This window comes from Chamaea fasciata, unplaced genomic scaffold, assembly GCF_029207755.1.
Source record: "Chamaea fasciata isolate MVZ Bird 193981 ecotype frontalis unplaced genomic scaffold, bChaFas1.0.hap1 SCAF_2, whole genome shotgun sequence".
Taxonomy (NCBI): Eukaryota; Metazoa; Chordata; class Aves; order Passeriformes; family Sylviidae; genus Chamaea; species Chamaea fasciata.
The window spans coordinates 16,653,521-16,679,042 of NW_027094087.1; the positions used below are offsets into that span (position 1 = coordinate 16,653,521).

Genomic DNA, 25,522 nt, shown 5'->3' on the forward strand with positions numbered 1-25,522 from the left:
TAACAGGGGCACATTAGGCTCGGCTTTACAAAAACAGGAAAGTCCAAGGCATCAATGCACTTCTGATTGCACCTGAAGTTTAGAGTTTCAGAGGCACATCCAAACAAATAAAGCATAGCCCCCTCCAGTTTTAACATGTGTTTATTAAAAAGGAAGATGTGAATAATTGAGTAGCCACTAAAGAAACAAACCTCCTAACATAGAGGCTTTGAATATAGCTTATGTTGTAAGTTTGACACAAGCCGGGGCAAGATGCTCCACAGGAGAAAGGAAGGAAAAGCAATGGGAGTGTTAGAAAGAGGAATCTCACTGTGTGCAGATACAGTGCTAGTTCTTTTCAACATGTCCCCCACACACTACCATGGTGCATCTAACATTAAACAAAGATCACTTATGTACTGCAGAGTAAGTGTGCTGTGTGTGGACAGCAATAAAAGATGTTCAAACTGCCAGCCTCATTTTTTAAATATATGTATTAAAGGTGAAAGTTAAACACTTCCAAATATTGAACACAACTTAAAGACCATCTAAATGGTCTTTAGGCCATCTAAACAATTCTTTTATTAAGGTAAGTACTGGTGTTCTTAAGTCCCATAAACAGCTTTGGAAACCTTAAATTGGCTAGATTTGGAGTGATAAGATCATCAGGAGATTAAAATTATAAAACCTAGATTTACTACCAGGGTTAAAGGAATTTTGCTGTCATTTCTTCTTTTACTTTCTTTGAGCCCAAGGATGCATCCAACCACATAAATCCATTTTCCTTCTATATCCCTTTCCATTTAGTGTGGCTTTGTGGGCACAGCCCAGAAAGATACACAAAAAAATTTTCCTGAGCCTGAAACTCTGCTTACTGTGGACCAAGGACAGCAGGAAAAACAATCCTGAACCTACCAGGAACATGCTAAAAAATTCACAATGCATGCCAGAGCCAGAGCTGTAGAAATACACCTGTAACATATTGCAAACATTAAACCCTACAATTAGTTCAAATTCTAAAGAGAATTTAAGAAAGCATTATAGTTTCCTTTTGTTTAATGAATTACACCTCATTAATTCCTTCCTTTTATTTAGACATCATCCCCAAGAACCCAATTTATGCTCTTCCAGTTCTTTAATGAAAATTTCTTGCATCCTAACATTTTTGAGCTATATATCTGGTATTTTTAAGAAAACACAGTAGACACCCCAAAAGTTGCAGCCCAGAAAGTAAAAGTCATGCAGTCACACATAACTAGAAAGAATTAATCTCAGCTTTGTACACAATACACAACTCATATTTTTAAGAACTATGAAATAATTATGTATGTCTAGAATCCTGTAACATCCCTAAAGAGTTGAATATATATGGCATGTGGCCATTTTTATCGAGATATGCCTATGTGGAAACAAATAAAGATAACAAGGGACAAGGAAGGAGAGGAGAAGGGTTACGAATGAGGTATGGCTGGATTTTTCTTACAGGTTCTAATTAATTTTATTTTGTTTTTAAGACAGTGCTGTTTCTGCAAATAGGTATAAGGAAGATGAATCCATAAGGAATCTGAAGTTCCTCTGAGGCTGAACAGTTATTGCTAGGTGAACAAATGGTAGTTTCTTCATTTAAAAAGTGTATTATTTCATGAAGGAACAGTCCATGGCATTTTCATGTTGTATCATCAAATTGACCACAGTAGGAAGCAGCTTTCACACAGAGGTGATCCGCATTTTCTCCTTGGCTCATCAGTTTGCATTCTGACAGATCCAGTCATAAAGTGCTGTCACCTTGGCGTACACACCAGGACGATTGTGCCGAGCACACCCTTCACCCCAGCTCACAATGCCAGCAAGGTACCATCTATTGCCCTTCCCTGTGCAGGCCAAGGGACCTCCAGAATCTCCCTGAAATGAAGGAAGTCCGGCCATTAGTGCACACACAGAGAGCACTGTAACAAAAGGTAGGTTATTTAAGAACAGTAAATACCTGCCCCTGTTGTTCTTACATTAAAACTTAATATTAATTAAAACTTACTTATGGATAAAAAGTACCCAGCCAGATGTCATATTTGTTCAATTATTTTAACTTATGGATGTAGCACACTAATCAATATAAAGCAGATGACAAGAAGAAGTTTACAGAATTACTCCTCGATAATGTCCCGTTACAGGATTAATAGAATAACTCACCACAGCCCAAAAAGGGAGAGAAGAAGACAGGGATGGAAATAGGAATTCTGCTACAGTTTGAACATAAATTGTTCACAGATTGAAGGCAGATCTCTTACACCGTGTGTTAAATAGGAACAGAAAGATACAACAAGTGCCCAATCAAAAAAAGCCAAAAAACTGAATCAAACCCAAACCCAACAAGCAAACCAGGCACAATTATGTATCATCAGCAGTTTTATAATCAAGACTGAGTCTACAGTAGGCTACTTTGTAGAGCCAGAAGAAGGTACAAAGACTAGGGAATGTGCAAATAAGAACTGGCTTCTCAAATGGAACATGCAGGTTTGCATGGCAATGTAGAAAAATAAAAATTCCCATTCAATTCAGTTCACAGGATAAAAATGCATTTGGGCTCATCAATGCTTTTTTGCTTTTGATTGTTTAACCTTGTATGTCTCCTGTGAACTGGTGTGTTCACAGAACTCTGGGCAACTACAGTGCATCTCCTCTCTGCAGCTGTTCTTAATGCACACAAGGCAGTCAGCAGCCTCCAAACTGACCCTGGGGTTTGTTTGAGCCCCCAGTCAGATCCAAAACATGTAAGAGGTCAGGAGAAAGCCATGTACTGAGAAAAGTGTAATAACAGAAAGCTTTCATCACCCAACCAAGCAAAATTATCTATTATGGTGGCATAAAATTATCTAGAGATAAGAGGAGAAGCCAGAGTTCTTCTCTTTCTCAGGCTGCTAGAAATGTTGATAATCCAAGAGACTGATGTCAAACAGACTTGAGAAAGGAGGTTGTGTAGTCCAGCCAATTATGCAGCCAGTTCTGAAAGACCAAAGGGGCTGTATGCCAATGGGGAGAAGAAAGATCCTAAGCAGAGGAACCAAGATCAAAGAATATCCTAGAGTGATAAGAGAACAGTCTGAAAGGGTATTTTTTTTTATTTCTCATGTATCAGATCCTCTAAAGATGAAAGGTATTTGGAAGCTTCACATAACTTGTGCAACATATGCACTGCTTACGTGTCCAGGAAGAAGTGAAACTGAACAGGACGTTCATAACTCCAAAAGCATAGTCAAGAGGGAGGGAGGGAGGGAGGGAGGACAGCCAAAAAACCAACCAAAAAACAAAGATGCTACCCAGACCAAGAACTTAAAGATCCAGAGGGCCAAAACTGGCCAGTATGATATACAGCTGAATTGGTTAAAAATGCCCATCTGAAAAGTCAAGGGCATTTCTTAAGCAACACATTTTTTTGGAGGAACATCACCCCTCCAAATTAACATATTTTAGCAAAACAATTCCAAGGTCAAAGTTTGCAGATAAAATCTACATTATGTTAATAAAAATAATTAATTTAATTAGATTTTAGACACCACAAGAAAATTCTACAAATAGTCTATTGTGTTAAAGAAGTTTGACCCATCATGAGCTACAATCTTGCAAAAGTTACCCTACTGCATTAAAATAATAAAATTTATATATGACAGAAAAATTGTACCAAATTGCCTCAGTCAAATAATTAGTAATAAATTTCTATCCCCTTTATATGGTAACTGTTGTAAAGTTGATATTATTCATCTGAAGTTTGAACACCAATGAAGTACACAAATAGTGTAGTAGGAGAAAGAAGGCAGAGTCAGGACAGGTGAAGTGTGACCAAAAAGCAGTTTCTGACTGTGTGTGTAAACAAGCTAGGTTTTATAGCTTACACTATTGTGATGTAGTCACAACTTGTAATTATACACACAAATGAATGTTGGAAATTAAAAAGCACCATTGCAGCTGCAGTTCCAAAATCTAACTTAGTTTTTCCTTTTGTATTTTTTTGCAACTGTAACCATACATTACTCATCATACTTTTACAGTATTTTCACAATTCCATACTCAGATATTAAAAAATATAAAAAGAAATTAATACAAATAGCATAACTCACAGATGGACCTTTTATCACAGATGATTCCTTTTATCTTTATGTTTTTGTTCTGTTGTATGAAATATAAGTGTTGAAGATGAAAAAGAATTCTTCTTGACAGATTTTACCCCTTGCCTTTGCAAAATGATATTTCTCAAAAGAGTCAGAGATTATCTGTGATGAATTTTCTTCCTTATTTTGGTGGGCTTTTAGTTGCCATGTTATATTAACCATAAACTCACACTCATGATATCTCAATTAAAAAAACCAACCAACCAACCAACCAACCAACCGATAACAAACCGCACCACACAAAGAACCTAAAACTCTGAAGAGCTTTCCAATGAAAGCAAACATTCCTTTGTAGTTTTCCTACTAGTTCCAGATTACCTGGCATGCATCAACACCACCATTAAGATTCCCAGCACACAGCATACATGAAGTAATAAGATCATCGTAGAACTTGTTGCAAACACTTTGGTTAATCATTCTCACTCAAGCTTCCTGCAGTGTTTTGGCAAGATGACCTAGAAAAAAATACAAATGGTATTGCAGAGGTTAAGGTGGTACAAATTTCTAATAGAGATACCAATTATCAAAACAAAAGAGAATTGTTTCAAACTCAAAATCTACCCAGCTAATGAAAGCAGAGTAATTCCCTCCCCTTCAAATGGTGCCTGCCCTAGTTTTTGAAAGCTGGTGTCCACGCTACCCTATAGCCATAGAAGTTCCAATGCACCACTTTTCCATTTCCCTAGACTTTATCCTTATGACCTTAATATGCCAGAAAGTTGTAAAAGTGCCATGCAAATTGTAAGATAAGACTGCACACAGAGTGACTAAATTTGAATGGCATTTCAAATTATGCCTGAAGCTTATTGTTATTATTTACACCATAGCTTTTCTCCAAAAAACATCTAAGTCCTACAAAATTCAATTTCTATATTGTTTTCAATCCTCTCAGTTCTAGGGAAGAAACTGAGGAATAAAGCTCAGTGTGGAAAAACAAGTAATTAAGAAAAACCCCAAAGAACAGTCGGTAACTCACAAATGATGCTAAGAACCTAATTCTGTACTTTGGTATTGATGTAAGGTGCCCTTATGAGCTAAATATCCTGACACCTCTGATGTGCTGAGATGCTGCCCAAGCCTAGGTTTCAAGCTGTTTAATGCTGAGACAGAGCAAGGATCCCACAGGCTCGCCTGCAACCCCTCTCTAACTCAATGTACTTTTTCCTGCCTCTCCATTGCAGCTGGCTGCTCCAAGCTACACAGAGGCAGAACACTTCATTAGGCATACTTTAAAGTGCCTTTGGTTAAGACAGACAAAATAAAGGTCCTCCACTTCTTTTTTTTTTTTTTAATTTTTTTTTTTATTGCTGCTTATGGCTCTATATTGTCAATCAGAAAAAAATTCTTTCTCCGCAATAATTGCAAGTTATGATCTCTTTACCTGCAAGGTTCTATTCACCAGATAAAATGAGTCATGAGCATGAAAATGGGCACATTTTTGTAAATCTCTAATCATTTGCTTTGCAATGATTTGTGACACCAGAGTATGCCTTTTGTCACTTATCACGTGCCACCCAAGCAACCATTCAGAATTCACAGACTGTAGCTAAGGGAATCTTTTCTGGCTTTTTATAGACACACTAAGTAAACTACATGGGTTTTTTATTTTTTGCTTACAAGTGTAAATATTCCATTATTAGAGTTTAAAACTAAGCCAAACTTGCAAAAAGTATGTCCAGGAAATGAACATACTATTTTCTTTTATGGCTCCCCAGCCAGTTATATTGCACACAGTTCCATAAAGGAATACTCTAGAAGTGCTGGGTTAACAAATGGGCTGTACCAGCTCACTAAAGAGTACAGGCGTCTCCATTTCCAACAGGGCAATGTCATAGTCTGAGATAGATTGGTCATACTGTGGGTGGACAATAATCCTTATGATTGATCTCATAGCTACACGATTGCTCTTTTCATTAATAGTATGTGAGCCCATATATGCTCTCCATCCCATTGGAACGGAGTATCTGTAAAAAAAATGGTTTTAGAACATCCCATTGGAAAGCAATGCACTGTTAGTTCACTCCATTTTGACTTCTTTTCAGTATTTGAGGACATTCATCAAAACCAAAGTGCATGGAGTAGCATATGACTTCAGAAGATAGATGCACTCTAGTCTCTGTCTGCTAAAACATTACGCAATGTTTTTACTTGCTATTATGAAAATAATTAATTTTCTGGAGTTATAAAACCAACTCCTTGCAATGCATCATGCTTTGGAACTCATAAAAGCATATTATTAAACTCTGTCTCATCCTTACCACATGTAGGAGGTATGCATTTTCAATTTACACTATCTAAACTGAACATCAATGAGGTTTTCACTCATTGATCAATAAATAGGACATGTCTTGGGAGAAAAGGCCATAGTTCTACCCAGAAAACCCCTGCCTTTTGAAAAGAAGGGGGAAAAAAAGAGGCGTTTACCCTAAATCAAACAGAAGTGTTCTTTCATGCAGGACTCACTGGCAATGGAAGCAAAAGAATAACTTCAAAAACTTAAGACTTTTGAAGCCAGCAGACAGCACCAAGTGTTTATGTAGCAAGGTCATGTCACCAAGTTATAACCTGGATCAACTTATCTAGACAAGGAATAGCTTCTGCAAATTATTGAAAGAAACTTTGTAAGGTTATTAAACTGCAAATACTCTAGAACAGTATAATTTCTTCATACCTCACAGAATCAGTATTCAGGAAGCAATGGGCAGCAGATACGAGCCACCTGTTGGAAATCACAGATGCGCCACACACGTGGCCATATGGCCCCATCTGTAAACTTGCTTGCTAAGGCCACTTCTCAGATCTCGCATCTTCACCTCCAACAATTCTGTTTTTCTTAAGCTGGCGTCTTCCACAAGCTAACAAAATAATTTAACAAATTACTAAAAAGCTCACCAGTTAATTCACTTTGTCATGCTTGACACAAACTTTTACCCTTCAACCTTACTGTGCAATTGGTAAAAAGGTGAGTACTTGCCTGTTTTCACTCAATGGGCAGGTCAGATATAAAGCAGTCATTTGTCTTTCTTTCTGTGTAGCTTTCTAAAGTGTTGAATAACTCAGAGATTAAGCACGATTTAGAAGTTCATTTGAATCATTCTTGTCTCTTTTCCCTCCTTACAAATGCAGCTCCTTGACTGCATTTCTTTCAGCTCAAAAAGGCAGCAAGACCTACCAGCTTATCCCGGAAGTGCATTGCTTGAAATAAGTCATTATAGACAGAATGGATGAGTTGATTTAAAAGAAACAGTGCAAAATTCAAGACAGACATTTGCATACAGTATTACCAGGAAATTACTTTTTTAAAATTCGTATTTGATTTAACCAATTCTTAATCTAATAATTCTTAATACAAATTGTCAACTTAGTTTCCCAAGTAACTAACAAATTTTAAAATAAATGTTACCACACCACAGCTCATTTCATCAGATCCATCTGTACAGTCTCTTTTCCCATCACATTCAAGATTTGGTTTCAGCAAGCATTTTCCATTGAGGCATTTGTATGCATAAGGGGAGCAACTTTTGTAGGCTGAAGTAAGAGAGAGAAGATAGTGTCACATGTTTGGAGTCGTGCTTTGAAATTATTAACAGAACCTTGCACATTCAGCAAGTTGTTGAAAGATGCACATTCTAGCCTGCTTGAAGTAGTAGTCCATACTGGTGTAATCTGGTCCCTCTATGGAGAGTGGACAGGGGACTGATCCACTCTAATTAATGATCACACTAATTTCAGTCTCCACTCTCCCTGAGGAAAAAGAAGACCCTCCAGGTGTCCACACTCCCATTTTACATAACTCTAAACTGAGCAAGTGTGGCTTCCCAGATTTGTTCTTTTGCCTTCACCAGCGCTACTGGCATTACAATTCAGAAATCTTCACAGCATCTTTTCATTTTCAAGTGAAATTGAGAAAACTGTGGAAGAGCTTTATATCTCCCTCCAATAAATTTCTGACGAAGGACACTCACAGTTTACTATGTGAGAATCCTAATAGATCTCAGCAATTGGCCTCCATTACTATTATTCTTATTACCAGTTGTTTTACAGGGACCTCTGAACAGTGGGAGGTAGGTCTTTTTCAACAAGGATTTACTCCTGGCTACCTCAAGATTGAAACCAAGACAAAAAAAAAAAAAAAAAGGAAAATGCAGCAAGTCACTAGGGAGGGAGTCATTGGTAGTACCAACAAAACCCACAACCGTTGTGGATCTACAGTAAAAAGACCATCAATGTGGTGAAAGTCCCCAGCCTACTTTGTGTCTCTTCCTTAAATTATGTGGTACTGATCCGGCAGCATTTTGGAGAAAAGTGCTCTTCCAACAAGATCACCAGCAAAATGTGGTTTGATTTTCTTCCTAAAGTAACTGTTATCTTGGATTTTTCTTCATTAATTGTCTAAACTCTCCCCAAACCAACTTTTATTCTGCATGATTTATGTTCATTATCATGAAACTTTTACCTTGTACCATGAAAAAAAAATCTAGAAACAACACATTTAATCATTAAAATATGCATATTCGTGCTTCTGCCTTCCATCATCTTTTGGAAAATAGCTACAAATACATACTTACAGCAGTTCTTTTCATCACTGTCCTGCCTGCAGCTGTCATCATCTTTACAAGACTTATACTGAAGTTTACACTTGTCATCACCACGGTTCAATTGCTCTGGATTACAACCTGAAGAAAAAAGGTCAATATATTTCTGATACAAACAGCAGACCAACACCCACATGCTACACTCCCTACCAGAGGCCCCTTGGATGTTTCTGTGCCATTTCTGTCAGACATTTATCTATCTTGGTTTTGATAGCATGCAGTGCCAGAAAGTGCTGTGCTCTCTGACCTTGGATTACCTTCTCGTCATCGTTTCTGGCATCTTTTGAATGTTCCCTATCTTCTTTGACATGCAGTGCCTAATTTAGGTACAGTTCTCTAGCTGAAGCCTTCCCACTGGTGATTGAGAAGGTATTTTCTAATTCCTGTCTTACATCCTAGTGTAATACTTAAAAACCCCCAGAATAAAGACAACCAACCAACAAAACACCAAATACAAACAAAACCCACAAAGAGTATTTTGTGACTTTGACTCACAAGTCAGCTTTGAGCAACAATCATCCCCCCAGCTATTTTTTAGCAAAAAATAGCAACTTAGGCAATCCACATGTGTGTTCAGTTATCTACATTCAGATCTTACAGAATCACAGAATATTCTGAGCTGGATGGGACCCACAAGGATCAACTTCACAGTTCAGCTCCTGGCCCTGCACAGCACCATGCCCAAGAGTCAAACCCTGTGTCTGAGAGCATTGTCCAAATGCTTCTTGAGCTCTGGCAGCCTTAGGGCTGTGACCACTTCCCTGGCAAGCTTGTTCCAGGTTCTTCTGGGTGAAGAACCTTTTCCTAATATTGAACCTAATCTTCCCCTGACACAGCTTCAGACCATTCCCTCAGGACTGTAACCAGTCACCAGAGAGCAGAGATCAGTGTCTGCCCCTTCTCTTCCCCTCACAAGGAAGTTGTAACTGTGGTGAAGTCTCCCCTCAGTCTCCTCCAGGCCAAACAGACCAAGTGACCTCAGCTGCTCCTTTTAGGGCTTCCCCTCAAGGCCCTTCACCGTCTTCATTACCACCCTGTGGACACTCTCTAATAGATTAATATTTTTTATATTGTAGTGCCCAAAGCTTCTCCCAGCACCTGAAGTGAGGCTGCCCCAGTGCAGAGCAGAGTGAGACAATCCCCTCCCTTGCCTGGCTGGCAGTGGTGGGCCTGATGCCCCCCAGGACATGAGCGTTCCCCTCCTGGCTGCCAGGGCACTGCCAACTCTTATTTTTGTCTTTATTTTTCTCCATATATATTCTACAGCTTCTCAGAACCACTTGCAAATACATCCCTCTTAAATACATCCATCTTTCTATTGTGTAACACTTTTCCTATTTCATAAGCATCTACTCTTATCCATAATTTAGATTATGAACAAAAATTATGTGACATTCCGTAACAATATTGGCAGAATGACATTAAAAATATCCTTCTTCTTTGGTAATGAGTCTTGACCACTCGTTCTGTGGAAACAGTTTCCTGTATTTTTTTCTCCCCACATTTCCTTTACTTACTGATAAGCTTGTCACACAAGACAGTGTCAAAGTACAACTTATCTATTTATCCTCTTACAGCAGGGAACTAAAACAAAATTTTGAATCTCCATGCTGGTTTTAATATTCTTTTCACTATTTACAAATAGCTTACTTTGACTGCTTCTGCATTCTTTTTTTTTCCTTTGGAAGGTTAACTTATAAAGATTGGTGTAAAATTCCCTCTTGATTTTTCTGTTCTCCCAGTCGTTAAAGAGACACATTACACACCCTTTTTTCCACACTTTTACACCCACATGCTTCATGTGATCCTAAAGATTGCCAGCAGTAGCGTAGAGATCATTTCAGCCCATCTCTCAACTTTGTGGAAGAAACTCTTTACAGAAAACAACAAACAGGAAATAATTGCTCTACTCCAATTCATCACTACCATCTGGGCAGCCTTTCCAGCATTCAAACTGATTACTTGATGGAATGCGCATTCTATCTGCGTATCTAAGGACAAGCTAGACAAATAAGAAATCAGTGACACTAGAAATATGGATACAGTCTAAATGCAGTAATGCAGGACCGTACCATGAAGAAACATTAAAATGACTAATAAAAATTAAAGTTTGTGTTATTTGTAAAATAAATTGAATATTTAAAAAGAAATAATATATTACTTGCCACAATCTGTCAAAGCTTTTTATCAAGCAGTCTGAATTAAATGAGTCACTTAAACAGACTTAGCAAATTAAATTCACATTAATTGCCTCTAAGTGTTGAAAGTCATTCACTACAGATACATAACTACTGACAGGAAGCATTTCTTTAATTTGTTAAGGGAATGTATTTAATACAGGAGCATCTAAGGAGAAGGAAACAATCAGAATTAGGCATTCTCATTAGTATTACAAATACATATTTCCTGATATTAAAATTTTGTAGAAATTAATCTGTGTTACTACACTCAATGTCTGATGTGAATAAGTGCTTTATCAAACACTTCCCAAAACTTGCAGTCTCATTATGAAACAGCCCTTGACCAAGAATTTCTTTCGCATTAATGTAAACTAACTACTAGTATAGATGGTAAATTTTTTCTTTCCAATATATAAAAATATGTTTGTTCTCTTTCACTCTTTCAGATGTTCAAGAAAAAAAGAAAGTCTCTGAAAGACTTAGTAGCTCAAACCATTCCTTTTTCTGCCTAAGTGAAGTCAACTGAAGCTTTCTTTCTCCCATTTAGCACCATAGGCAAATTAAGAGCTACATCAGATTGAAGGACCAAATCCATTTGTCCCACAGTTGTCTAATCAGTTCCAATCTGGAGTAAATTAGTCCTCTTCACTGCCTTGCATGTGATGTCAGTGGGAGGAAAGCACACACCACCTAGCCAGCACGAGCTCAAAGCAGGAGTGTCTCCATTTTCTTGTCACCTTTCCCTGATGGCTGGCATTTGCTTTCCCGGTCAGCTCAGAGCAGTGCCTGTGATTTTTAACAGCTGTGCTTTGATAGGCACCCAACAATGGGAAAAAAACTAACCTCAGGTGGGTGTCTGCAGGTACTAAAGACGTGTGAAAACATTAATTTTTTTTTTTCCTTCTCCTATTACTACTGCTACAGGCAAGGCTGAGACAGACCAGCGCTCTCAATCCAGGCTGATATCTCAGACAGCCTTCCCCAAACTACTGCATCAACATGATACTGACACATCACAGCAATTCCACCCCTCCTGATGAGTCTTTGTGCAGAGACTCCTGACTGTGACTAAGAATTGAATAAATAACTTTGAACCATCTGCTTGCTGGCTCAGTGCTAAAAGCAGAGCACACAGAACAGATACACACCATAAAGACTGGGGTTTTTCTATGTTAAAAAAGATGTTCTTAGGCTTACACTCTTAACCATTTTTGAGGCAGGAACCAGAGTAACCATGGAATTAAGAATAGTTGGCAATTTTTTCCAGTAGAAAGAGAACCACATTGGTGGAAGAAGAAATCCCTGAAAATTTGTGAGTCTTAAAGAATGACTGACCACTTATTTAGAGTGAAAGACATGAAACAAAAATCTTTACAAGAAACCTTAAGTGCTTCTATGTCAACAATGAACAGAATTACACTCTGACAAGCACAATGAAGGTTTAAAGAGGCCTCTCAAAAAGAACTGATCTCTTGAAATCACAGAAAAATTTAGCTTTCTAGACATTAATTGGGTAAAAAAACCCAGGCATCTAAAAAATCTGAAACTGCATCTTTTCTTAGAAATGTCACAAGTAAATATGTGTATCTCCTGAAAATTCCTGTTCCACCATCTGGAAGCCCTCAAAATCTAACATTGATCCAGAAGTCCATAGACTGGGGAGTTAGAAAAGGTCCATAAAAACCCCAGACATATTTCTGAAACATCTTCTAACAAGGGGTCCTTTGACTGCCATTAAAACTTAAATAGTTTGTCTAAACCTGGAAATTGATTAGAGCACCTTAAGTTGTGATTTTAAAGAGAAGATTGTGTATTCATGGTTAACTTTTGTTGGCAGAAGAGTCATGCTTAGAGGCACTCTGCCATTCTATTTTCATGTTGCTGCTTGGCTATTTTAAGGTGTCAGCAAAGTGCCATATAAGCAGATCTACAGAAATTGAGAAATTTTACTCTTACTGCCCATTTTACAGAAATGTTGATAAAAGTTAGAAAATAAGTACTAGCTTCTAAATGCATCTTATATCTAAATTTGTACCTCTATTTGGTCAGCTAAAGACATAACATTTTACACATCTTTCTTCTGCAATAAGGTTGAGAAAATAGGCAGGTTGAGTTGTGTGTGATTGGTCTGTCAAGCAGGGTTTTTCAAAGGTTTCTCCTTAAAAATTAAAGTGTGTTCTTAATAACTTACGGTCTGTGTGACTGAAAGCTCTGTATTCAATATAAAACCCTCTGTGGGTGACCAGCTCATCGGAATGGAAGTTGATTGCAGCAGAATAGCCATATACTCTGTGTCTGTTGTTTTCTGAAAGAGCTGTACAGTATCTAGCAAGGCAAAAGTGAGAAATATTAATTTCTAACCAAACTGATCACTACCATCCAGCTATGTCTCCTTCTACTGAGTGGTAGTGATGTCAAAAAACTTTAAGACAATGCAATAAGGATCAGCTATATTTTGGTGTTAAAAACTGCCCATCAAAAGTTTTTGAAACCCTATTTACAAATGCATCCCACTCTGCAACATTTTTGGGATTAGTGGACTTTGAAACAAAATGCAGCAAGATGATCAATTTCAGGGTCTACTTTATAAATACAAACTGCTTCAAGCATGCTTGATTTCAGATTGCCCATTTAGGTCTGCAAACCCAAAAGTCGCACATCCAGGAAAGGATTAAATCATTCAGCCAAGTCCAACAGCTGTTGCTTGTTTCAATATGCTTCTTCCAAGAGACAAATTTCTCTGAATACCATTATTTTTAGTGTTTGTGTAACAATTACAATCACTGACGTGCAAGTGGTAAAGAAAATGAAATTTCTGATTACACAAACTCTCCACCCATATCAAGACCACAGCCAGGAGTTTACAGTTCAGCTGCAGCTGCATAAAATCCTGTAGTTTTCTAGATCATTGCTCTAAGGGGAACATAAGAAAAAGTAAATATCTGTAAGAAAAATCCAGGATGCCTAAATGTGCAGAACTTCAAAGTGCAAATCAATATGCCAGAAAATAATGTATTTACTCACCTAACTCCATCAATTTCTAACCAGTCTTTATCACATTTACTGGACCCTGGAGACTTCTCTTGAATTTGTGTTACAAGGATTTTCACTGAGAGTTTGTAGCCAGGCAATGGTGCCTAAAAATCAAAAAACCCTGACACGCATCCACAAAATGAAAACAGCTTCTGCTTCCAAGATGTTCTGCCTATAATGGGATTGAAAGTACTGCATTTCTATTGAAATTAGCACTTCTGAAGAGCAAAAAAACTTTGCTAATTTAAACATCTATAGAATTCTTTTTAGACCCAACTTTGGCTAGACTGTGCCTGATGAAGGAACGTAAGCTTTCTGCAGCCAGCAAAAGGCACTATATCTGAGGTTCATGCTAGGTTAGTAATGCCGTGTGTTCCTGTCCTGCTCAGAGGTGAGAGTTTTTGGAGAGAGCTACAAGCTGCTAATAATACCATGAAAGGTAGAGACTTATCAAGTCATATACATGAAAAGTGTTGTTTACCAGGGAAGCTAAAATGTAGTTAAATGCTGAGTGGAACAATAGACCAACACATTAGGTGGTTGGTAGAAATCATGAGCAGATTTTAAGTCTTGCCAAAGGACTTACTGGAAATTCAGAGGTGAATTTCTAAACCAGAGATGGTCCTGGCTCTGCAGAATTCAGGGAAACAGTGTGGTATCCATCATGTGAGGCATGATTTACATGACCATTTTTTATTTTTGATATAAAAGAAAAGCTCTGATTATTATTAATTATCTCTGGCTGCTGGGAATTGTCATCTTATACATTAATTTGTTTCTGTCACAAATGATGCTCAAACTTCTGGAAGTTGGCAACACTTCCCTGTACATAGGACAGCAAAGAAATGCATGCCTGAGAAGAAGTCAGGTCAGTGGTCTCACTAGGTTTTCTCTCTGTTCCACCCACATCAAAAGCCATTTCTCCCAATTTTCTGTCTATATAAGATAAAGAAAAGTCATCAGTACTCAGAAGAGTTCCCAGCACTTACCTTGATGATCCAGGTGCAGTCAATATTTGGTGGGTAGTAACTTGGGTAATAAGGGGAACTCAGTGTCCCATTCCGGGAAATGTAATGACCACCACATACTAGGAGAGAAATACATCAGCAAGGAACATGGTTATCTCAGCTGGACCAAAGTACAGAGTCTACTTCGCTTGCTAGGACCCTTCTCTATGTACAGAGTTAGAATAATATATTGTGACAGTATTAAACTCACATTTTTCCTGTATTAACTGAAAACCACTTAACTTCCAGCTCCACATCACACTGAATTTCTCCTGTTTTTGGATTAAATTACAACTAAGGGTAAGTACAAAAAACCCTCTGACTGAAGCTTTTCTTTCTTAAACAAGCATTCTTTCATGGTGAGTGAAAGAAGCAACTAGATGTGGATGCAACAAAACTCCCCCTTCCAATTTACTTCTGACTTTCCTGTAGGTATTTTCAAAATTAAAAAACAATCAGCCCAGTGAAGTGAAAACTGATTAATTTCATGTAAACAAGGAAGTTCATTTATCAGTTCTCAGTTTGAAAATTCATGCTATATTTGAACAATTTCTTTGAAGTTTTATTTTCTGCCAAGGACTCTCCTAGATATCTAGTCCTTAGTCCTTTTTGTTCCCTTCAGGTAACATTGTGAATGCAGAAATGAACACAACAGAAAATAAGATAATGTTGAAATCAAAAAAATCTTGTGTCAAAACCTGGGCTACATCTAATTTGAAATGCCCATCCTCAGGACAATAAAGCCATTTTAATTAGTAATGTGCACAGGATATGCATTTGGATAAGCAGCATGCAGAGAGACATAAGCTGAAATGAGGCAGCTTTGGAGACTCTGTGACTTGTTCCACATCTTAAAATATAGTCACTTGCTTCACTGTCAAAACTCTTAAATATTTCACCATGCAGCATGCATGTAACATCCACAGTATCCCATAGGTTTGGAATGGTTTTATTCAGTTAACTGCACTGAACTATGCTTTCAGAAAAAGAACAAGGATAAATTAGAAGTGTTTGCTTTTGCTTTCCATTTTTTTTACACACATTCTATGATCCGTAGTTACACTGGCAAAACTGATGAAAGTAGCTGCTCTGTCACTGGGGCTATCCAGCTTTGCTTAGATAGATAGAGCCTGTAGCTGTCTGTCTGGCTGCTCTGCTGCTACTACTCGGTGTTATCCATGCAGCGACTGGCAAGCAAGGCTTGAATAGGTATCAGGAAGACAAAGACTCCCAGACCAAAGGATGTTCTCTCTTCTGTTCAATTCTCAGTCTTTTGTAAAGTGAAGCAGAGTGCTAATTGCCTGCTTTATATGCCAACATTCCCTCCCCCAGATATGCTCAAGGCAATATCAACTTTTTTTGAGGCAAAACCAGTAATAAGTGTGCTTTCATCAGATGCTTGTTTCTATTAAATACGTACTGATTTTGGGAATGGCTTTAAAGTGAGCTTTTAACATGTTGCTTTCTCCTCTTCAATCCAGTGAGAAGGTAAACAACATTACATTACTTGATGAAGTTAAACGCACAACGGAAGGAGTCCAGGCCCCAAGTCCACACCATCTGGAAGGTTACAAAAAAAAAGCATTAAAAAATGTAATCCCAAAACATTTCCCACATTCCTGTCATCTTTGCTGGGAAACTGGGCAGAAGTAAGACTGATCTGGACATCTGTGTTTCAGAAGCATTCCCTTGGCTACTACTTTTCTTTTATTTTTCCACCCAGCTGATGGTACATGGGATGTTAGGGCTTCCCAGTGTAATAGATACATACTATTAAATTCGTGGATTAAAATTGTGTGTATTAAAACTTTGGAGTGGAATGTAAAAACCCCTGAATTCCTGGAAACAATTTCAGGGCGTCTCTTTGCATACCACAGTCTTTTCACAGTCCAAAGGTGTTACCTCGACATCTGCCAGAGAGATAACCGGGAAACGGCCCACAAAGCATGGGCTGACCACATCTTCTCAGTTCATCAGGAGATCCGATACCAATCTGGGCGGAGGGTGGCAGAAACCTTCTGACAGAAGATTCAGAGACTTTTCATTCAGACGTCTTTTCAATTTCTCAAGAAACTCTTTCAGATATCCCTTGTGGACACCAGACATTTCAATGATTATGTTATGTACATGATGTCATGTTCTTCGGGTTCTTTGTTACCGTCTTGTTTATGCCTCAGGGTAGAAAAATGGTATAAAACACCTACCCTGAGACCCCGAATTTGTGGGCAGTACTCCGGAGACGCACCCTTTGCTGCTCCCGGATTGTCCACCCAACATTCGATCGATGTTGTCCTGATTTATCGTCGCGTTTCCCGAAATTGCTTTTCAAACTTGTTAAATAAATATTTGATTTTGGAAATTGGCTCTGATCACTTATAACACCAGCATCGAGCCTTAGTCACTCTGCGTGTAAATCATCGTTTTCTTGCTTAACAAGTGCCCTGGAATTTTCATACCTATAGAAGCATCAGAAAGGCAATGCCAGATTGTTACTTTAGTGGTGATTGTGGCACTGAGAAGCAGAGGTTAGGACTGAAAAGGCAAGAAGTGCCAATGCAGCAGTTTTGAGTAGCATTTGTGCAACAGATAAACCCAAAATATTTCCAATCTATCCACGTTCCGCCTGATTTTGTGTCACAAAAACTATCACACAAAATGTGAAGCCCCATGCTTGGCAACTATTACTTCCTATTGTTCTTTTACTTGTAATGTGAGATGCTACTTCTTGCTTTTGTAAATTCACTATTGTTATAAATGATCAGAGCCAATTTCTAAAATCAAAGATTTATTTACCAAATTTGAAAAGCAGTTTCGGGAAATGTCACGATAAACTTGGACAACATCGATCAAATGCTGGGTGGGCAATCCTGGAGCAGCAAAGGGTGCGTCTCCGGAGTACTGCCCACAAATTCGTGGTCTCAGGGTAGGTGTTTTATACCATTTTTCTACCCTGAGGCATAAACAAGACGGTAACAAAGAACCTGAAGAACATGACATCATGTACATAACACAATCATTGAAATGTCCGGTATCCCGCAAGGAATATCTGAAAGAGCTTCCTGAGAAACTGAAAAGACGTCTGAATGAAAAGTCTCTGAATCTTCTGTCAGAAGGTTTCTGCCGCCCTCCGCCCAGATTGATATCGGATCTCCTGATGAACTGAGAAGATGTGGTCAGCCCATGCTTAATGGGCCGTTTCCCGGTTATCTCTCTGGCAGATGTCGAGGTAACACCTTTGGACTAAGAAAAGACTGTGGTATGTAAAGAGACGCCCTGAAATTGTTTCCAGGAATTCAGGGTTTTTTCCATTCCACTGCAAAGTTTTAATACACACAATTTTGATCCACAAATTTAATACCATATATTTATTACACTATTATGCTTACTTCATTTTGCAACCCACATCATATTTTTCACTTCTTTAATTTATTTATAACTCAATGATCTATGTGGGTCACTTCCAACTCAGAATATTCTGTGATATCTGTGAATCTATGCATTGAATTTTTCTAACAGGTTTCCTCTTTTTTTTAATGCACAGCAAATGAAAGCAATTAAGATTAGACCTCACACTAACAGAGTATTTCCATTTCACCCCTGCATCAAGTTCTTTGATGTCACCCAGATCCAAATTGGCAGCATTAAAATCAAATTTTTTAACCTTAAATTGAAAGTAGTTGTCTTCTACTTTAGTAGGTTATTCCTTTCACACATTTGAAGTGAGACACTAGTGAATCTCTGCTTCACCTCTCCTGCAGACATTATTAAATCCTTTTTATCATAATAGCTGACAAAACATTTATAAAGTAACAATTTAAGTCCTTTCCACATTACCATGTGGAAACATTTCAGCATCTTCATCAACCCAATCAGCCTGGCTTATCTGCTGTGTGTACCTTCTGTCACAGTATCATCAGAACAGCAAGGCAAGCTATGAGAAGAGTTGTCCACATGAGATACATACTCTCACAGCACACCTCACCATCTCAGCTTGAACATGCTTTAGGATTTGTCACTGAACAGACGTATTACTGCAGATTACAGAAACCGGTGAGAATCAGTTCAGTCACCATGTGTGACCCTAGACCTAAACAGTAGGGAATAATGGCCAGTAGTTACTGGCTGTCAAAGATATTGGACATACTGTCATTATTAGTTCTACTGTATGTGTCTTAAATGTGTCACTAGGCTGCTTTTGACCCAAGCACAAAACTAATAGACACATGCAAAGCAACACATTTTCTAGAGTGGCCTGAGGTACCCTCAGGCTTTTAACATAATTTCAGTCACCAAATTCTGTTTTGGTTCTTTAATAGACAGACATCAATGCACATTCTTGGATTTTATCTTACAGCTTACTTCATCAATGTTCTCTGAATGTGTTACATCAGACACCTGTGTTGGTCTTGCTGTCTTCCAGGTGTTTTCATGCTCATGGCCAGTTCTACATTTGTGGTTCCTAAAAAGCTAAGCCAGTGGTAATAAGGCACAATGGAGTAACAGTCACAACAATAATCCATAATAAGTAGCAGAACAGATGCAGGCCCCCATCAGGAACAGGATTCTCCTTGTTAAGCTACGGTTTGGGAGTAACTCCTTACAAAAACCTTGGGTCCATTCCATGCCAACAATGGCAATCTGTTATGTCTTGTTGCAGAGAGAGCAATTTGTACATTAATAGAGCTGAAGAAGACCACCTACTCAATTAAGTTAAAGCACTCTGAAACAAGTGCATTTGAGATTCCTAGCCAAATCTTCATGCCCAGCCAATCTCTTTCTGAAAGTTCCTAAAAGAAAAAACTTAAGTAAAATTCCCCTCTTGAAACCATCCATCCTCAGATCCGTCAACTTGTTTATTTTTTTCATTGAGGAAGACAGATTCCTTGTGCTCATACATTAAATTTGACTCTGAAAAGTAGGAGCAGTGTAGCCACTCAAATTTAAATATCATCTGAACTCACTTATGCAGATAGACTATACAGTGACTCTGAGGAGGGAGCCTTCCAACCCCCCTATTATGAACAGGAATTCAGCTGTGACTGGACTGCCGTAAAACATATGTTTTCTGAAAGTAATAAATATAACATTCTAAAATAAAGTCTGTGTCATTTTTAGTTGTGAAAGTAATTTTATGGAATGAAATAATTAAGAATTAGTCATAGTGGAGAAAAAAAACCCCACAGCAATTTGTAACAGGTTCCCCAGGGAACGGGTCTCAGCGCCAAGCCTGTCAGAGTTCAAGGAACATCTGGACAATGCTCTTAGTCAGATGATTTGGTTTTAGGTAGTCCTCTGAGGAACAGGGAGTTGGACTTGAAAACCCTTGTCAGTCCCTTCTAACTTTTTTAGAAGATCTTTTTATTACCCTATCCAAGACTTTTAATTAAGTTGTATTTCAAATCTCACATTTTATCAATTTTTTACAGTTTCAGAGAGCTTCTGTACAGCTCAGTAAAGCATCTATGCTCTGTGTATCGTACCTGGTAATGATCATGTTCTGCAGCGGAAGAAGGAAATCATATGCTGACAAGTGGTGTGATGCACAGCTCTCTGGAGTGACACCACGCAAAGTGATAACTACCAGTCTCATCACGTAATTAGAAGGAACTTGCAGTCTCCATTGATAAAATTACTTTTTGGGATTCATTAGAGTTAAAGTCCTGTTGTTACCTGGCTTGGCATACAGGTCAAAGGATACTGCTACCAAAAATAAATGTAGATCAGTATGGAAAAACTGTTAGATTGAAAGATAAGTTCTTGGGTAAGATTTCAGACAAGCTATAAATAATCACCTACCCACATTTCTTGACTACTCTATTCCCTTTTTGCTCTTACATTTACGGCTCTGTTCCCTTTTCCCTCTCAGACTGCATCACCCTCTCCTGCTCTGGCCACAAAAGTGCAAAGCCTCATCATCACCAGCTCATTGCACATTCCACGAGCAGGAGCTGATTCAGCTGCAATTGCTACAATATCTGTTTCACACCTACTGCTTCCTTTGCCATTTTCTCTTCTTCATTCTCCATGCAAGGAGAACGCTAAGTACATGAAGGAAAATCTTGAGATGTGCTTGATATGAAGAAATCAGGCAAACTGAATTAAAGCTCTACGTTATCTGACTGATCACTATCAACATATAACTAAAATTGTCTAATCACAAGCCAAATTACAATTTGTAATTATGATTATGAAGTACAATTTTTAGAGGTTTTGTTGGGTTTTGTTTGTTTGTTATGATTTTTTTTAGAGATGGCGAAAATAGGAGCCACAGCTCACTGCAATTCAGTGGGAACTATTAAATTTCAACAATTCTAGTCAGAACATTGGAATAAAAGCTGTAAGGTATTTTCATCCAGCCTTCATTTGAAACACAAGACATGGAGATTCCATAGTCTAGTTTAGGTCATAAGCCCTACAAATATAAGAATAACTGGAAAAATGCCGTTTTTCTATCACAGGATTCCACTCCCCCACAAAGTTGTATCCCAAATTCACTTGGGATTGAAGCATAATTACCTGATTTTAACATCACGTTCTGTGGAATCTGAAGCTGAAATGTAATAATTATCAGCTACACAAGCCAAAGACACAAAGTGGAGAAAGAAAAATAGACAGAATAGGTATTAAATGACAGGTACATTGTTACCAAAAAGCTCCACTGTAACATGATCAAAATCTTCCTCCCCAGAACTGAACAGGGGAGCTGCTTGTTTACTACAGATTTCTTTTTGTTCCAATAGGGTTAATTTTTTAAGAGAAATAACCGTATCTTTTGGTGCCCAGAATGTATTCCAGAAGTAAGCTTGCACCCCAGATTCTCCTTCAATGTGAAAGGAAAAAAAAATGCATCATAAATACAGTCTAATTACTATTTTGGATATGGTTTCCACTGGTCTGCATTTTTGCCTGGCACAGTTTCATAGCCAGCTGAAATTCTGTGCCCAATGGTTGCTGCAAAACATAGTGACAAAAAGCTGTTTTGTTTAACAATTATTTTTGCTATAGAGCAGAAATATTTTTGACATATGCTTAACCAGCTATGCATTGAGACTGAAAACTACACCTTGCAATTCTTCAACATTTTTAAATGAAATTCAATGTTACCATCCCTGCTGTGTAATTATACACTTTTAAGATCATATAACGGCTCCAGACACGTTGTAATTACTATTTTTAATGGAAGCTAGCGCCATACAATAACACAATTTTATGCCTGTATTTTGATACAGCATTTCACATAATTTTTGTTGAAATAAAGAATCCTTGAGCATACACACACAAGTTATTACTTCAGTGATTCCACCCCAATCCTTTTGAAATCGTCTGTGCACTGACCCTTCAGGGTTTTCAGAAACTACCAGGATTGTAATAACCTGCTGCTCAATGGATTTACATTTCTTACCAGGATCTCAAATAATGTTTTGCCCCAAGTTACACATTTAAAGATTTGCTTTCAGAAGTTAAAAAAGAACTTCATTTGAATGGACAAAACCAAAATAAGCTCCTGCAAGTGCTGAATTATTATTTCAAAAATTAAAAGTAGATTAATAGACAACAAAACAACCCATAGACTCAGGAACAATTAATCAGACTTAATTTCTCTCACCAATTCTACAGGGCAGAACAGAAGTCACATTATTATCTTAGCTCATATGCATAAATGCATTTCTGCATTTTTAATTCTCTTACGGACATGTGCAAATTCTTCTAGATAGCTAATTTAAAATGCATTAAAAGAAAAACACATCTGAATATTTCAAATATGCTGAAATAGCACCTACCTGAAAGCAGCCACTACAGATTTCAAATAGTACTTTCCCAAGAAGGAAGATTCATAGAAGATTCATTTGTTTCTGCAAACTGACAATGAAATAGTGGTAAAAGAAAATGTAACATTATATTTTAGTGCCAATAGAACCTCTAATACTATAAAATGCTTGTCTTTTTCATTCTTTCCTCTTCCTCACCGCCCTCCCCCACATTCAAAGCACTGTCCATAATTTTCACAAAATATCAAATAAGAGTCATGAATGTGCAATAAATTCCACTAAAAAATTCTTTTCCACATCACATTTTAAGACCATTGAGATAGATCTTAATAATTAGTTATGAAGAAAGCCTTTATTAATATACATTTATTTTTTTTTTCAGTCTTTAAATTTCCAGTATATGATCAACTTGTATTGGCTGTGCACAAAGCAGCTTTGAGACACCAGATTAGTTCTTTTGGGAAACACAGGCTAACAGAGAACAGCTTTGTCTTCAAAACTGCTGTCCACATGTACCTAGGAAACAGTACTGATCTCACAAATAGAAACTCAAAAGAAGGGCAAGAAAGCAAGCACTATTGTGAGTGATAAGGAAAATAAAAAAGTGAAGCATTGAAGTGGAGGTAAAATTAAAAAGAAAAAGAAAAATCTAGAAGGAAGAGAGTTTGAATAAAGTAAAATAAACCAAAACCCACTCTTCTATTTCCTTCAAGACAAGTAATTTGTCTATAACCCTGAAACATTATTACCTAGAAAACATTGACCTCACTAGAGTAAGTGACCTTACTAAGTAAGACACACAGCCCCATCTGTCTGTCTGCATTTCTAAATCTGAAAATGGCCAAGGCTCTTACTAGCTTTAAACTTACTATTTCCAAGGGGGGGGGGGGGGGGGGGAATATGACTAACTGGCATCCTGTCCTCATTCCCAGCTGATTCTGTATAAATATTTACAAAATATTGCTCTACCTATGTGAGAACTTACATAATTTTCAATTGCTTTTGCTTGCAGGAGGAACTTCTGTGATGTTGGGTCACTGAGGTCATTTGTATAAGTCAAATTAGGAATTTCTACACTTCCACCAATATAAATAAAGGAAAAAGCTGGAGCTGAGAGAAAAGAAGAAAAAAAAAGATTAAAAAATCAGCACGTTACAGAACGTTCTAATAACATTACAGAACAAGAGGCCTGCAGAAGTATGTGCTTGTCCTTGGCATTTGCAGGTATTAGCTCTTAAGAGAAACATGCAGTAATAGCTAGAGCATTGAGTCAGTCCCAATGACAGAGTAATGCCCAGCAGGAAAGGAAAGGCAGGAGATAAGGTTTAGGCAGGCACTTCTACTAGAAAGATTTCATTGTTAAGCTTCCATTTTTTTGTAGTGCTGTCTTCCTGAAGAGGCATGGTTTTTAATGGCTATGTGTTGACAATTGGGGAAGTACATAAACAATTCAGGTACCCATTCTGTTTTTAAAAAAAGTCATGAGAAAATAGACAAATAATTCCTATAGGTTCCTGCAAAAGATAACACTTAATACCAATAATGATGGTATTCATGAGCAGACACAAAAAAATACAGATAAAATGCACACTTTCAATATTTTTGTGCAACTGCTAACTGCTAATTACTGTGCATTTTGTTGCTTTATCAAAGACATTAAGGAGAGGAGAAAGTCAGTAGTTTATATACACACATTGTGTGCTCAGTTGCCTAGTGCAGAGCTTTTCACAGTGTGAAATAACCATCCCACCCAGACCACGCTGGGGAGTAACACTTACAGAGTGAGTAGTGCAGGACTAGCATGATTGCTGTAACTGTTAAGGAAAGTGTAGGTAATATTCCTAGAAGACATTTCCTCCAGAAACACAACTTCATCCATTTGAAGAAACAATACTTTTGGCACAAGCCTTCTTAGTAGGATGGGCGGTAGCAAATACGGAGACTTTCCTAGAGAAAAACATGGATGGCATCAGTTAGTAAGAAAAAAAAAAGAGCTATTGTATCACTTTTTTGGTGTATTTACTCTCTCAGTTTCAAGGAGATTAAAACTGAGATAAGATCTTTCATGTTATCAGCTACGTCACACACGAAACCTGCATTTCTGGGCTATTTTCTTCTTGTGTGCATCTCAAGTCATGAAAGCGGTTGTGGGTGTTTTACCACTTTAGTTAAGAGTAATTTATGAAGAACGGGGCTCAATGCACACAGGAGTGGACAGAGATAATTTATTTACTGTGTTCCTACTACAAAGCTTAGCTGGTGGCTCTTACCTGCCCTGCAGCCCATTCAGCGTCTGGAGCTGGAATGCTGTACACAGAAACCCGGCTGGAGGGAAAAGCCTGCAGCATGATGCCAGTGACAAATACCTTTTGATAAACCTAGCAACAACCCCCTAAATTAACCCTGTTTCTTAAACATAACTCAGAATAGCTGCTCTCCCCACCACACACACCAGGCTTCTCTTATTTCACCTTTGCCATACTGCTTGAAGCTGGAGCCAGCTGATCTGCAGTCAGAGAAGGTGGGCAGGAAAAGTTACCACCGCTGTAACTCTTTGTTCTCCTGACTGGCTAAGTAGGATATGGATTTTATTATTTGAAAATAGATCACTTCTTACAGAAATACAAGAGTAAGGAAATAATTTACAACACAATGCAAAGAACATGCAACCAATTTACAGATAAAAGATCCCAGGGCAATATAAATGAGGCAACTTCTAATAAACACCCTGGGGAATTCATAGAAATATCCGTAAGAGAGGAGAAATGCTCAGTTCCACATATCACCTTAGTTTTC

General features: G+C 37.9%; 1 pseudogene; it reads right to left on the reverse strand.

The window, feature by feature from the left end:
- Positions 1–145: 145 nt before the first annotated feature.
- On the reverse strand, positions 146–25,080 carry LOC136284585 (suppressor of tumorigenicity 14 protein-like; annotated as a pseudogene).
- Positions 25,081–25,522: the final 442 nt, after the last annotated feature.